This window comes from Colobus angolensis, unplaced genomic scaffold, assembly GCF_000951035.1.
Source record: "Colobus angolensis palliatus isolate OR3802 unplaced genomic scaffold, Cang.pa_1.0 Scaffold13, whole genome shotgun sequence".
NCBI classification, from domain to species: domain Eukaryota; kingdom Metazoa; phylum Chordata; class Mammalia; order Primates; family Cercopithecidae; genus Colobus; species Colobus angolensis.
The window spans coordinates 3,478,853-3,491,786 of NW_012114252.1; positions in this window are offsets into that span (position 1 = coordinate 3,478,853).

Sequence of the window (12,934 nt, forward strand, 5' to 3'; positions counted from 1 at the left end):
ACTGTATAAGGGGTATAGAAATTCCTGTGAGTTATATTTAGGGGTGGTCCTGACATGACAGTGACATGTAAATTCATATTAGTAGCTTCAGGTGTTTCTATTTTCTAGTAAATTTATTCACTTAATATTTTCCTGCTCTATAGCATCAAAATACTTCCTATCCTACAACGTTTCTATGGCATTGTAGAATCCCTGTCTCCACCTTCTTCCCGTGATCAAACCGTAAAATATTTTAGGTGCCGTTTGTGATATTTTATGTTATTGAAACTAAGAGAATATGAACTAAACATTTATGCAATGACTACAATGATTATAGAATAAATAATTCAGAAAATTATTATAAAAATTCTTTAAGGTTTAACTTTGCTCCTTTTGTGTGGCAACACACTGAAAACAGCTTGAGTTATTTTATGTGGTGTCTGGCTGCAAGGAAAAACAATATTCAAAGGGGAAAATGAAGAGAAATGTGAAATAAAAACACAAAAATAACCTCTTCTAAATATTATTGATTCAAAATTGTTTCTTAGCATTTATGTTAACTGTGTGAGATTTGCTTTTTCTTGAGATAAAAAATATAATTTAGTCAGTCAAGGAATTTTTGTTTGCCAGTTATGTGCTACACGTAAAATTTTTCTACCCAGAAGAGATTTAAAAGGTAACGTGCTTATCATCAAATTTTAAAGATAAGGCTTTTATTTTCATCACAATTTAAAATGCAATAAATTATGTAATCACTAGTGTAAAAACTACTTGAGATGTGAAAAAAAGTATGTTGATGTCATGTATGTTTTTCGGAAAGTTTTCCAGAATACAAGAATTGTGATATTAACTTTTATTACTCTTCTTTGTCATCAGAAATGATGCCAACTTAATGGTGATTTTATTTTTCTTAACTATTCATAATAAAAAATCTATTTGTACTGGTACAAAATTTTAACAAAAAATATAAGCTTATAATAACCAATATGTGAATGCGCTGAAGTTTTACAAATTTTATTACTTTGATTACATTCTAACATTTATCAAGATGTATAACAGTATATTGATTTAAAATAATAAGGTGGTCTACATTAAACCAAGTCTTCAATGCTACAATAATTGTCACACCTCTCTTCATGTTTATCCATTTTTCTTTCGCCCTCACTTAGCTGAAAAGCCTGGGTGCAATAAGGTCCCTCTAGAGATCTTTTTGTGAGGCTTAGAGAACATCCATGACATTTCATTAAGACGCATGAGTAAAAATGACTAAAGAGGCTAGTTCTACACAATGACAACAAATCATTTGGGGACTAAAACTTGTAGCATTATCTTAAAAAAAATAAAAACTGTATATATTCAACAAAATATTTCCAAAAAGCATTTCTTTTAATATGCTCTATTTTTTTCTCTTGGGTAAAGTGTTGTTAAAAAGAATAAGCAGTGCTATTATACAACAATATCCATTCATTACCATGCGGGAAGCAGCGTACTGAAAGTTAGACTCACACATTATCTCATTTAGACCTTACATCAAGCCTGAAAAGTAGGTATTTCTGCAAAAATTTAAGCTATGACAAAACTATGATCAGAAAAGTAAAGAAACTTGCCCAAGCTTAAACTTACCAAAGCTGTAAGCAATTATAATATTTTATTTACTATGAGTAGATTAACCAAGCAAAATTTTTTCTACATAGCTTTGAGTATTCCTGAAACCCATATGACTTTATTTTTCTCACTATTTTTTCCAAAATACATTTATTTTTATCTTTGTCCAGTAATAAAATCATAATTTACAAGGCTGATGACAGAAAGAGCATACAGAGTTTTAGAAAATTTCTTAGCATTGCAGATGACATCATCTATTGAGCCTTCCAAAGCTGAACAGGATTCTACTTTTGTCACCCACGATTTCCTATAGTTCAAATGATTTACTGATAATTCAAAGATAATTGTTCAAATGCCTAGTCAGTATCACAGCATTCACATCAGTTTCCACATGAACTAAGTCATGGGTGCCTCCGGTACCCAAGGTTAGTAGTAGTTACTTGAGAGCAAGCTTCAAGACTCTATCAGGCAAATTGTTAGTTATATCCATGTCATTGGATCAGAATCCTTGAACCCTGGGGAAACTTGCTAAATTCTAAATACTTTAAAATGAAAAACAATGCCCATTTGGAACTTGAACAATTCATTTTGACAGTTTGACCAGATAAATTGTAGAGGAAAAACAATCATGTATTTCACAAGCAAACTTTGGTATAATTAGGAAATTGGTTTTGTATTTTTAGTTGAGTACTTATATAACTGTAAGAGAAGCTTAAATTTTTACTCAAGGAATTTAGAGTTAAATGATTTCTAGAGAACATATGCAATGAAAAGTTAATGTTTTAAAAACAGCAAATGTATTATCATTATGGTTTATTCCTTTTCTTTGGCATTCTTGAATAGCCTGTAAGTGATAAATAAATAGATACATAGGAACATAAATGAACAAATGTATTTGTTGGCAAGTGAGATATTTATATAACTTCTTAAAGTTCTACTTTATATGTCTGAATTACATTGACTAAATCAACTTGAGTTTCATAGGAAACTAAGAATATTTAGATCATTCAATTCATCATGGTTAATTAAGGTATCTACCAAAGTCCAGGTGTAATATTAAACTCCATGTCTTTGTTTAGAGAATTCAAAATAAAATGCTCATCAGGAAATCTAACAAAAATGAAAACAGTCTTACTTTCTGCAGGAAAAAAGATGGAGGCCAGAACTTTTTGAGATTTCACAGAAAAATCAATAAACAACTGAATTATCTTCAGTAAATATTTGTATATAAAATAGATTGGGAAATAATATAATTTTAATTAGGATATTAATCTATTAGTTTCAGATGTCCCTGAGAGGTGGAAAAAAATCACTCTAGCTAGCTAACTAGACAGGTAGGTAGACGGTAGACAGATAGAGATAGATAAGATAGATCGATAGATAGATATAGATAGGAAAATGATCATTGTGAAAATTCCCAGATGAACACATTAAAAGGAATTTTCAAGATATAGAAATGGTGAAAGTAGATGAAAAATTTAACTTACAGTATTTTTTAATCACTCAGCCCAAAATATCATAACTTGTAGTATTGACAGACTAATACTAGTTAATATCTTCTTGACTTATTAGAAAATTGGATGTTAAAAATCCCAGAAGAAAAGACATGGCACAGCCACAGGTCTGCTCTGGAACTGACCTCTATCTTAAACCACCGATCTTTACCTTAAACCGACTAAGACTAGCTTCACCAAAAAATAAAGTAGACATTGGAATGAGTCAATAAGCTGACACAGTAATAGAACAACCATAAAGTTGGGACTTTCTTAAAGGGATGCTTATTGAGTTGATTTTGTTTTGTTTTGTTTTGTTTTCAAAATAAAATCTTATAAAATGATGTAAGTGAATAGGAAAATCTCAAATGCAGTTTATCAATTATTTTCTATGATCCTTGGGTTTTCCCTAGGTATATTATTTCATCATTTTATGCCATTCAATATCCAGTGTAATTCTATACATGGAGTATTTTTGTGTCCCTTTTAGTGTTTCAAAAGGGATACTCAAAGAGTGTTTTATGTAAGTATATTTCAAACTTGTGGGCATATAAGAACTAAGCTGAGCACGTGAAAAAAATCCAGATTCCAGGTCTCCTCTCTAAAGTCTCTAATTCAGTAGGTCTGGGGTGGAGATTGGCAATCTATTTTGTAAACAAGCCTCTGTAGTGATTCTTTCACATGCAGCCACTTTGCGGAAAGCTGCTTTCCACCACAAGTTGCCTTGTGAAAGAGTTGAGCAGATCCTGAGTTTAAAAGACAGTCAAGATAAACGGAAAGAAAACAACTGTGTATATTTGTGTGTTTTAGAAGAAAAAATTGTTCTTTTATCAGTGAAAGAACAGAAACCATAGTTTTTGTTTAATTGCATGTGAACATAGGACAACTTTACTGTAAGCTTCTGTTAACATGGCAACAGTAGCAATTCAGAGATGACCAATTCATTCATAACTTTTGACTATCTAGCATAAGCACAACATACGTGAAGCCAAAATAAGCATTCAACATAGCAACAAGTTGAATCAGAAGATACAAAAGGAGTTACAGAAATCATTGCTCCAGGCCAGGTATAGTTGTTCATGCCTGTCATTCCCAACACTTTGGGAGACCCAGGCGGGCTAATCCCTTGACCTCAGGAATTCAAGACCAGCCTCCTGGAAATACAGCAAAAGCCTGTCTCTTAAAAAAACAAAACAAACCAAAACAAAAATTAGCCAGGTATGGTGGTGTGCACCTGTAGTTCCAGCTACTTGGGAGGCTGGGGTGAGAGGTTTGCTTGAACCCGAGGAGGTCAAGGCTGCAGGGAGGGCAAGGCTGCAATCAGCCATGATCATGCCACTGTACTTTGGCTGGGTTAAAGAGCAGGACCCTGTCTTAAAAAAAAAAAAAAAATTGTTGCTCCCTTCTAGGGGCTTAGAACAATGTAATGGAATAAAACATATGTACACATTAGGTAAAACTTTAGGTAAAAGTAAAGTTTTTGTGCAGTGTGTTAATTTGTGACTAGTTACTTAATTTCCAAAACAATTGGAGTAGTGTGGACAGGAGCTACGACGCTAGGGCCTCCTATAGATGTGGTACTGACCTAGACCTTGAAACAGTCATGTGTGTGTGCTGCAGGGGAAGAAGATCATACAGGACTGCAAGAGAGCCTGTTGCCCAGCGGCTGGAGAGGAGAGTGGCCCGCTTGGAATGAGAATCTATTTAAGTAGTATAGAACATCTTAACAGCTTTGGTCTTAACTAGAGAGGAGAAATATGCAGGGTTTTCTTGACGTTGCATATCATCTTAGACTGTCTACACATATTCATTCACTTAAGCAAGCAATAGTCCTTTTACAGACAAAGCTTTGATATTATTAAGCGTTTTATAGAATGCTTGATTAGAAAGCATGATTATCTTCTTTAAATTCTATCTGTACTCAGCTTTACTCCTTGAATCTTCTTTACTCCTTGAAACAGTTTGAGTCATCTGTGTCTCCACCCAAATCTCATGTTGAAATGTAATCTGCAGTGTTGAGGTGGGGCCTGGTGGGAGGTGATTGGATCATGGGGACGTATTTCTCATGAATATTTTAGCACCATCCCACCTGATACTGAAAGGAGATTCCAGCTGGGCTTCCTGGTCGCAGGGGCTCAGAAAGCTGTGAAACTTACTCCTTTCCTGCATCAGGGCTTACTTTGGTCCTGGATGAATAATATTGAAGATATATGCTTAAAATATTCCCAACATCAGAATTTGTGCATGTGTTTTCTCCCCCAAGAAAGCTATAAATAACAGCGAAAATTTTGCTCTAAGCTTCCCTGTGTCCTCTCTCCCTCTCTCCATTCCCCCTCCCCTGAAACTAAAAGGAATGTTAAAAGCCCGTTTTTCTGTGACCAGCAGACCTTGTCTATGCTCCCAATTCCAATTCCTTGTAAACACAAGTTGTAAAATCCTGTGAGATCCTGTTTCCTTTGCCATGCCACTGCAAGGTTATAAAGTAGATAAAATGTAAGTTACAATTCTGGTTCTCCTCAAGATCTGAGACATGTTAATTGTCTTTGTTTTCTCGCTCTGGTAACATCTTCCCACTGCACCCACTGCACTTATTGCCCGCCTTAAAGAGTTTAAAAGGTGATCAAAAAAATCTAATACTGGCGGCAGGGCGCTGTGGCTCACGCCTGTAATCTCAGCACTTTGGGAGGCCCAGGCAGGCAGATCACGAGGTCAGATCACGGTGAAACTCCCTCTCTACTAAAAAAATACAAAAAAACTAGCCGGGCGAGGTGGCGGGCGTCTGTAGTCCCAGCTACTCGGGAGACTGAGGCAAGAGAATCGCGTAAACCCGGGAGGCAGAGCTTGCAGTGAGCTGAGATCCAGCCACAGCACTCCAGCCTGGGTAACAGAGCGAGACACTGTCTCAGGAAAAAAAAACAAAACTAACACTGGCTACCCGCTCGGGACCCTTTCCACGTGATGGAAGCTTTGTACAGTCACTCTGCTCAGTAAAGCCTATAGCTTTTTTTCTCTCTGTTCCATCCGTGTCTCTCGCTCACCGCGGGCTGCCGCCACACCAAATCTTTGAGATGGCTAAGGCAAGAACCTTTAGCCTTACAATACTGTCCTGATAGTGAATGAGTTCTTGTGAGATCTGGTAGTTTTAAAGTGTGCATCATGTCCCCACTCACTCCCTTCTTTCTGCTTTCACAATGTGATATGCCTCTCCCCACTCTTCCTTCTGCCATGATTGGAAGCTTCCTGAGGCCTTCAGGCATCTTTTCTTTATAAATTACCCAGTCTTAGGTATTTCCTTATTTCCTTTTTTTTTTTTTTTAGACGGAGTCTCACTCTGTCGCCCAGGCTGGAATGCAGGGGTGCAATCTCGGCACTGCAACCTCCACCTCATGAGTTCAAATGATTCTCCTGCCTCAGCCTCCTGAGTAGCTGTGGTTACAGGCACCCGCTACCATGCCCAGCTAATTTTTGGATTTTTAGTAGAGATGAGGTTTCACCATGTTGGCCAGGCTGGTCTCGAACTCCTGGTCTCAGGTGATCCACCCACCTCAGCCTCCCAGGCATGAGCCACCGCACCCAGCAGGTATTTCTTCATAACAATGCAAGAACGGACGAATGCATCCCTTCCCCCATGAAGACAATTGGGTAGTTATTTTTTGAACAAAATTATTCAAAGCATTCTCATCTTCTCATTGTAGCTTATCTACTACCTTATGATTTCAAATTCAAAATTTAAAATAAATGACTGTGAGACACCTATTTGTAAAATTTAGTAGTGTAGAAAAATGTAATTTTCTTGATATCTGTCCTTTTGTTTTAAAAAAGAGAATGAAAGAATTTCTTTAATCACCAGTAGAGCCATATTTAGCAGATAAATGCCTGGAATGATCTGACCCAGACTTAAGTCTCTATCGTCTCCTTCCCTGAGATTGTATGAAAAAATCTCCTGTTTCCCTACATGAAGCATGAATGGGCTCTTCAGTCTGGTTTTCTTGTTCTCATTACACTCATCTTCAGCTTAATTTCCAATGGTTTTATTGCTTTTTTTAAACCCAAGCAGTTAAAAATCATTAGTTTCAGTTGCAATACAATTTTAGGCAAGGGCTGATGATATCTGCACTGTAATGGATACCTTCTAAAATCAGCACTTTATATCTATCCCTAACAGGAAATTTTTTAGCAGCAGCATTGCTATCAGACTTAAAAGGATCAAAGCATGTAACAGTTATTATCAGATAGATGCTACCTTATCCTTTACAGAAAAAACTGTCCACTATAAGTGGTAAAAAATCTTTATCATCACTTCTTCTGGGCACTTGCTTTTATCACCTCCTTAGACTGAGATTATAGGCATGACTCTAGTGCCAGCCTTGAAACAATCTTCTTTCATAGTCCCTCCATATACTACTTCTTACATTGTATATCATAACTATGGCCAATATAATTTACTCAAAAGCAAAATAAGAACAGAGAGATCAGAACTCTATTTATGATGTCAGATAGTGTGGGAGAGACCTTAGCTCCATGCATCATGTCTCCCAATTCCTCTGATTTCAGCCTCAGCTGATGGGCAGTGCCATACAAGTCCTGACTGACAGTTACTCACCTCAAGCATACTCTACACACCTTTCTACTTTCTGCCAAGAACATTCTCCAACATTATGAAGACCATATGCCCTATGTGCAAGTAAAGTCAGAAGTCCTGCAGTAATACCTCCAGCAGCAGCCCCTATTGGGAAACAGAAGCCAGTGAGTAAATGCTCCTGCCTCCTGTCCTCAGGGTGATAATTTTGGAAATTCTAGTAGACATTCTGTCACTTCTCAATAGGACCTGGTGGAATCAAGTGAATGCTGTGCACAGGCACAAACTCAATAATACATCTCCCTGTTAGCTTTTTTTTCCATCCCTGTCTCACCTCAGCCACCCTTTCACCCCTACTTTCACATCAGCTCCAATATAAACTACTCACACCTGGGTCTTTGTCTCAAGGGAACACAAACTAAGACAAGTTACTTTGTTAACAACTTGCTATTCCTTTAGAATAGGGACCAGCAATTTTTTTTTCTCTAAAGGAACAGACTGTAAATGTTTGTGCTTCATACGGTCTTTGTGACCGTGACTCAATTCTACCATTTTAGAGTGAAAACGGCCATAAACAATGCACAATGACTGGGTGTGACTATGTTCTAATCAAAATATATTTATGAAAACTAGTGGTGCACCACATGCTGTCTGTGGGCCATAGATTGCTAATCTCTATGAAACTTAAATTATTTCTGCAAGGCATTAGAATATGCTTGGTTTCCCCTGGGCTTCAGTATCCTAATGATAATAGTTGGTGAAACTAACAATTACATTTTATTAAAATGATTACATATGAGGCATTATTTCTAGCAGGTGTTTTACATATATTATCATGTTTGACTCCACATTTTTATATTATTTATGCATAAATTGAAGCTCAGAAATGCTGTGCTCATCATTCATGTTGTTCACCCAAGAGTTGCTGTTTTATGCGGACTTATGTCTTCATCGTCTCCTTCACTGAGGTTGTATGAAAAAAAAATCTCGTTTCCCTCCGTGAAGCATGAATGGGCTCTTCAATCTTAAACAATCTGTCCATCAACTGAGGCTGAAATCAGAGGAATTGGGAGACATGATGCATGGAGCTAAGGTCTCTCCCGCACTATCTGACATTATAAATAGAGCTCTGTTCTCTCTGTTCTTATTTTGCTCTTGAGTAAATTCTATTGGCAATAGTTGTGATGCACAATGTAAGAAGCAGTATATTGAAGCTATGAGAAAAGATGGTTTCAATTGTTTTTTGGCCTCATTACACTCATCTCCAGCTTAATTTCCAATGGTTTTCCTTCCTTTTAAAAGTCCTTGCAGTTAAAAATCACTAGTTTCAGTTGCAATGCAAATTTAGGCAAGGGCTGATGATATTTGCACTGTAATGGATATCCTCTAAGATCAGCACTTCTGAGTACATAATTATGTACTTGCCTTCTAAGTACATAATCAAACTGTACTGCCTCTCTCTTATGGGGTGATGAGGTCACCTAATAACTTCTAGGCAATGTGTTATGAGCTTTAATTGATACCAAATGATGCTCCAGAACTCTTTTCCTTTGTTCCATTATTGACAAATTCCAGATAGTGGGTTCCAGATTGAGGCAAACAGAAGGCACCAAACACCATGGCAAGTAACCTGAGAGAAAAATACATCTGACATTTGGAAATTATTTGTTACCAGTGTGCAACTTAGCCATCCTGACAAATATGAAAGCTAAATAACTGGACCATTAACATAGCTAATAAGTGGCATAGATCAAATTTAAATAAAAATCTTCAAATCCCAATGCCTGACCTCTTTACACTATAACTCCCTTACAATGTGTCAGTCTTTTTCTGCATATTAAAAACAGGAAAAAAAATATTTTACGGTAAATTCTCCCTGTCAAGGGATGCCACTGTCCAAAGGGCCAAAGGTCTCCTGTCTTAGCTGGGTTGAAAACCCAGGAAATAGGCATAATCTGGAAAAGGTGAGCAAAAAAAAAACATTGGTTCTTGAAAAATTGTCAAGTACAGAGTATTTATATTCACTGGCCTCCCGTCTTTTTCCTACTCTAAGCCACAGTCCCTATCATAGAAACACTCTGGGACGTCTGTCAAGGCATAGTGATTTACCCTTTTCTGGTAACTACCTCCCATTTCTCTAAAATGGGAATGAGAACTCCCCATTAGTTAAAAAAATAATAATAATAAAAATAACTGGTCTCAATGACCATCATGAAAATAATTTGTTAAAATAATTCCGTCTTAAGTATCCTACAGGAAGACCATTGATAATAAATATGTTTCTGATGGTAGAATCTGAATATAGGCCAGGATAGTTTTGTGGGCTACCTTTCCAGTTCTTTTCTAATTATTCACACCTTCTCTCTCAAATCAGAACAGCTCGAGCACAGTATATGACTCAATCCCAGGATCAGAAAATACATATTTCCTTAATGCAAACAGAAATCAATGAGTAAAACGTTTGAACTGTATTATCATAACTAATCTCCTATTAGGAAAAAAGAGAACAATTAATTTAGTGTCTTCGTTTTTAAAATATGGTCAGTTTTCGTAGGTTTATTTTTGTAAAAATGTATGCCAAATCACAAAATATTCTTGCTTCTCTCAAAATGATAAAGATAATTTATTCAAATTAAACAAATATCTCATGTTTTTCTCATAGGGGACAGTAAGTTATACCCTGTAGTAATGTCAATAGCGAGTAACATGATTCTACAAATAATCTGTAGACTGGTTGACTTTGTGTTATATAACTAGAGCATAAAATGTTAGTTTTTAAAAGAAAAAAAGGTGAACAGCTATTTAATAAATAAATCATTTAATCTTTAAACCCATAAACAGAAAGTAAATATAATATGTGGTTTGCATCAAAACTTCCTGAAATTCAGGAGGCTAAACTGAATTAATATTCTGTGTTGCCTAGGATTTGCAGCTGACTGCCTCAGGAAATATATGGACACATAGTGATATATCTCTTGGGCTGTTATGTAAAATAAAATTGAGTAAATCAGACATTGTTTATTGCCTAAATATTTACAGCTTGAGAAATTTTAAGATCAGTAACTTTTTTCAAAAACGTTGAGGTTTGAAATGAGTTTATTTTAAAATGATTAGAATTAGAAGGACAAGCATGATTTGCATCATCTAGTCCTGTATTGAATGGTATCATTTTTATTGTCATATGGATTTTTGTCCTATTTTTAAAATGTAGTCTACCTAACATTTAGAAAATATTTTTGAAAAGAAGTTTTTCTGAAGAGATTTCATGCACATAATAAATGTCTGTATTAATATATGTGTTCATTACAAGAATGTTTTCTCATATTCTAAAAATCTGTGAGTATCTAAGTTTTTACTTAAATCTTGGAACATTCGTAACAAGACAGATGTTGATTGTTTAATGTTAAATGTTCAGCAGGAATTTTATAGTATTACAAATGGTTAAAAATGACACATTATACCACAAAACTAGAATTTCTGATTTATAAACTCATTTTTATATTCACAATTTAGAGAAAATTGTGGACACATTAAACTGCTTACATAAGCTTTTACAGAAGTAACTAAAAAATGAAAAGCAAATTTTGCAGTGCCATTTGGCTGGCTAATTTATCTAAAATACAATAACTGTAAAACCAGGTAGAAGGTCATAATTAAAATTTTTTTCTCAGTGAAATCTGTGATAGATCTCTCCACATTTAGAGAATTCAGCACTTTTGTCCATTCTTATAAGGTTAAAAAGAAACTATCCAAGAAAGACAAACTACAATTGCAATTTCTTAATAAGACTGTATCTGAGACACGTGTATGTTAATGTCTTATAATTTTAAGGAAGAGAGAAAATAATTCCTTTTTTATTCTAAACATCCAGAAGAGTAGTCCTATTAATTCAAGGTCTCTTACCCTTCCAAAGGAAATCATCTAAAATTTTATGTGACCATTTAAATGATTGCTTCGGGAAATTTATATGGTAGTCATGGGAACAAGTAAAGAAGTCAAGGCAACGTTGATCATTTTAATGGTGTGCAAGTGATCCATCCAATTTGTAAATACCTTGGACCACTCTCTAGGTCATGAATGGTCAGAAAAGGCATTTATGCAAAATTAATGAAGTAAAATATATGCTCATTAATAGCTAGAATCTTCTAAAGTTTTTTAATTGGTCAGGTTCATTGTAATACTCCATCCAAGCTTTTAAAAGAAAAACAAAAACAAAAACAAAAACACCTTAGCTGGGTTATTGCATACTTTTGAAGAAAACATTTTCTTTTTGATAATTCAAAACTATTTGTGTTTCTCTTTTTTAAAATACTAAGTATTTCTATTAATAGCACTTCTTTACAAAATATACTTCTCTGGTTTCATCAACATTTGTCTGCTTAGAACTAGTAATGATATAACTATAGTGTTCCTATATCTTAGCAGCCCCTCTCTTAGAGATTAACTGCATCAAGTACAAACAAACAGGGCAAACTGGACCCAGACCCATTCTTTTGACACCCTCCATCTCCTGGCACTTGGATGAGACAGGTAAGAGGAGAACTAAGTTGTGAATGCGGAAAGAATCCCATGCTACAGACAAAATGTATTGATGGCATCTGGGTGATAAATAAATATTACAAACACCCAGCACTTTTGCAGGCTGAAGTGGGAGGATCTCTTAAGGCCAAGAGTTCAAGAGCAGCCTGGGCAAAATAGCAAGACTGTGTTTTACAACAAAACAAAAAAAAAAAATTTTTTTAAAACAAACAAACAAAAACGAGCTGGGCATGATGACATGAACCTATAACCCTAGCTACTTGGGAGGCCAAGATAAGAGGATCACTTGAGCCCAGGAATTCAAGGTTATAGTTCAAGTAAGATATAACTGTGCCACTGCACTCCAGCCTGGGCAACAGAGCGAGATCTTATCTCAAATAAAGAAATAAAATGAACAGTGATAGTTCAAGAAAACAGTCTGTCAAAGGTGATCTGACATGCAACATGTCTCAGAGTTTCTGAAAACAGTGATGAAGAAGAGCTAGATCTCTTCAGAAACCCAGGCAAACAAACAGAAGAAATCAAGGAAGTCTGAGAGCAAGTAACTCGTCCTTAATTTGAACACAGAGACTCATCTCTGACACAGTAATGGAACTGAGTTATGGAGGGAACGATGGATCATATAGATTAAAATGCAGGAAGGCAGGGTGGAGGGAATAACATAAAACCCTAGGTACTAGAAATTAGATACTAGATTGAGAAGTTTGGTCTTTGTACTAAATAATTGATTGATAATTTG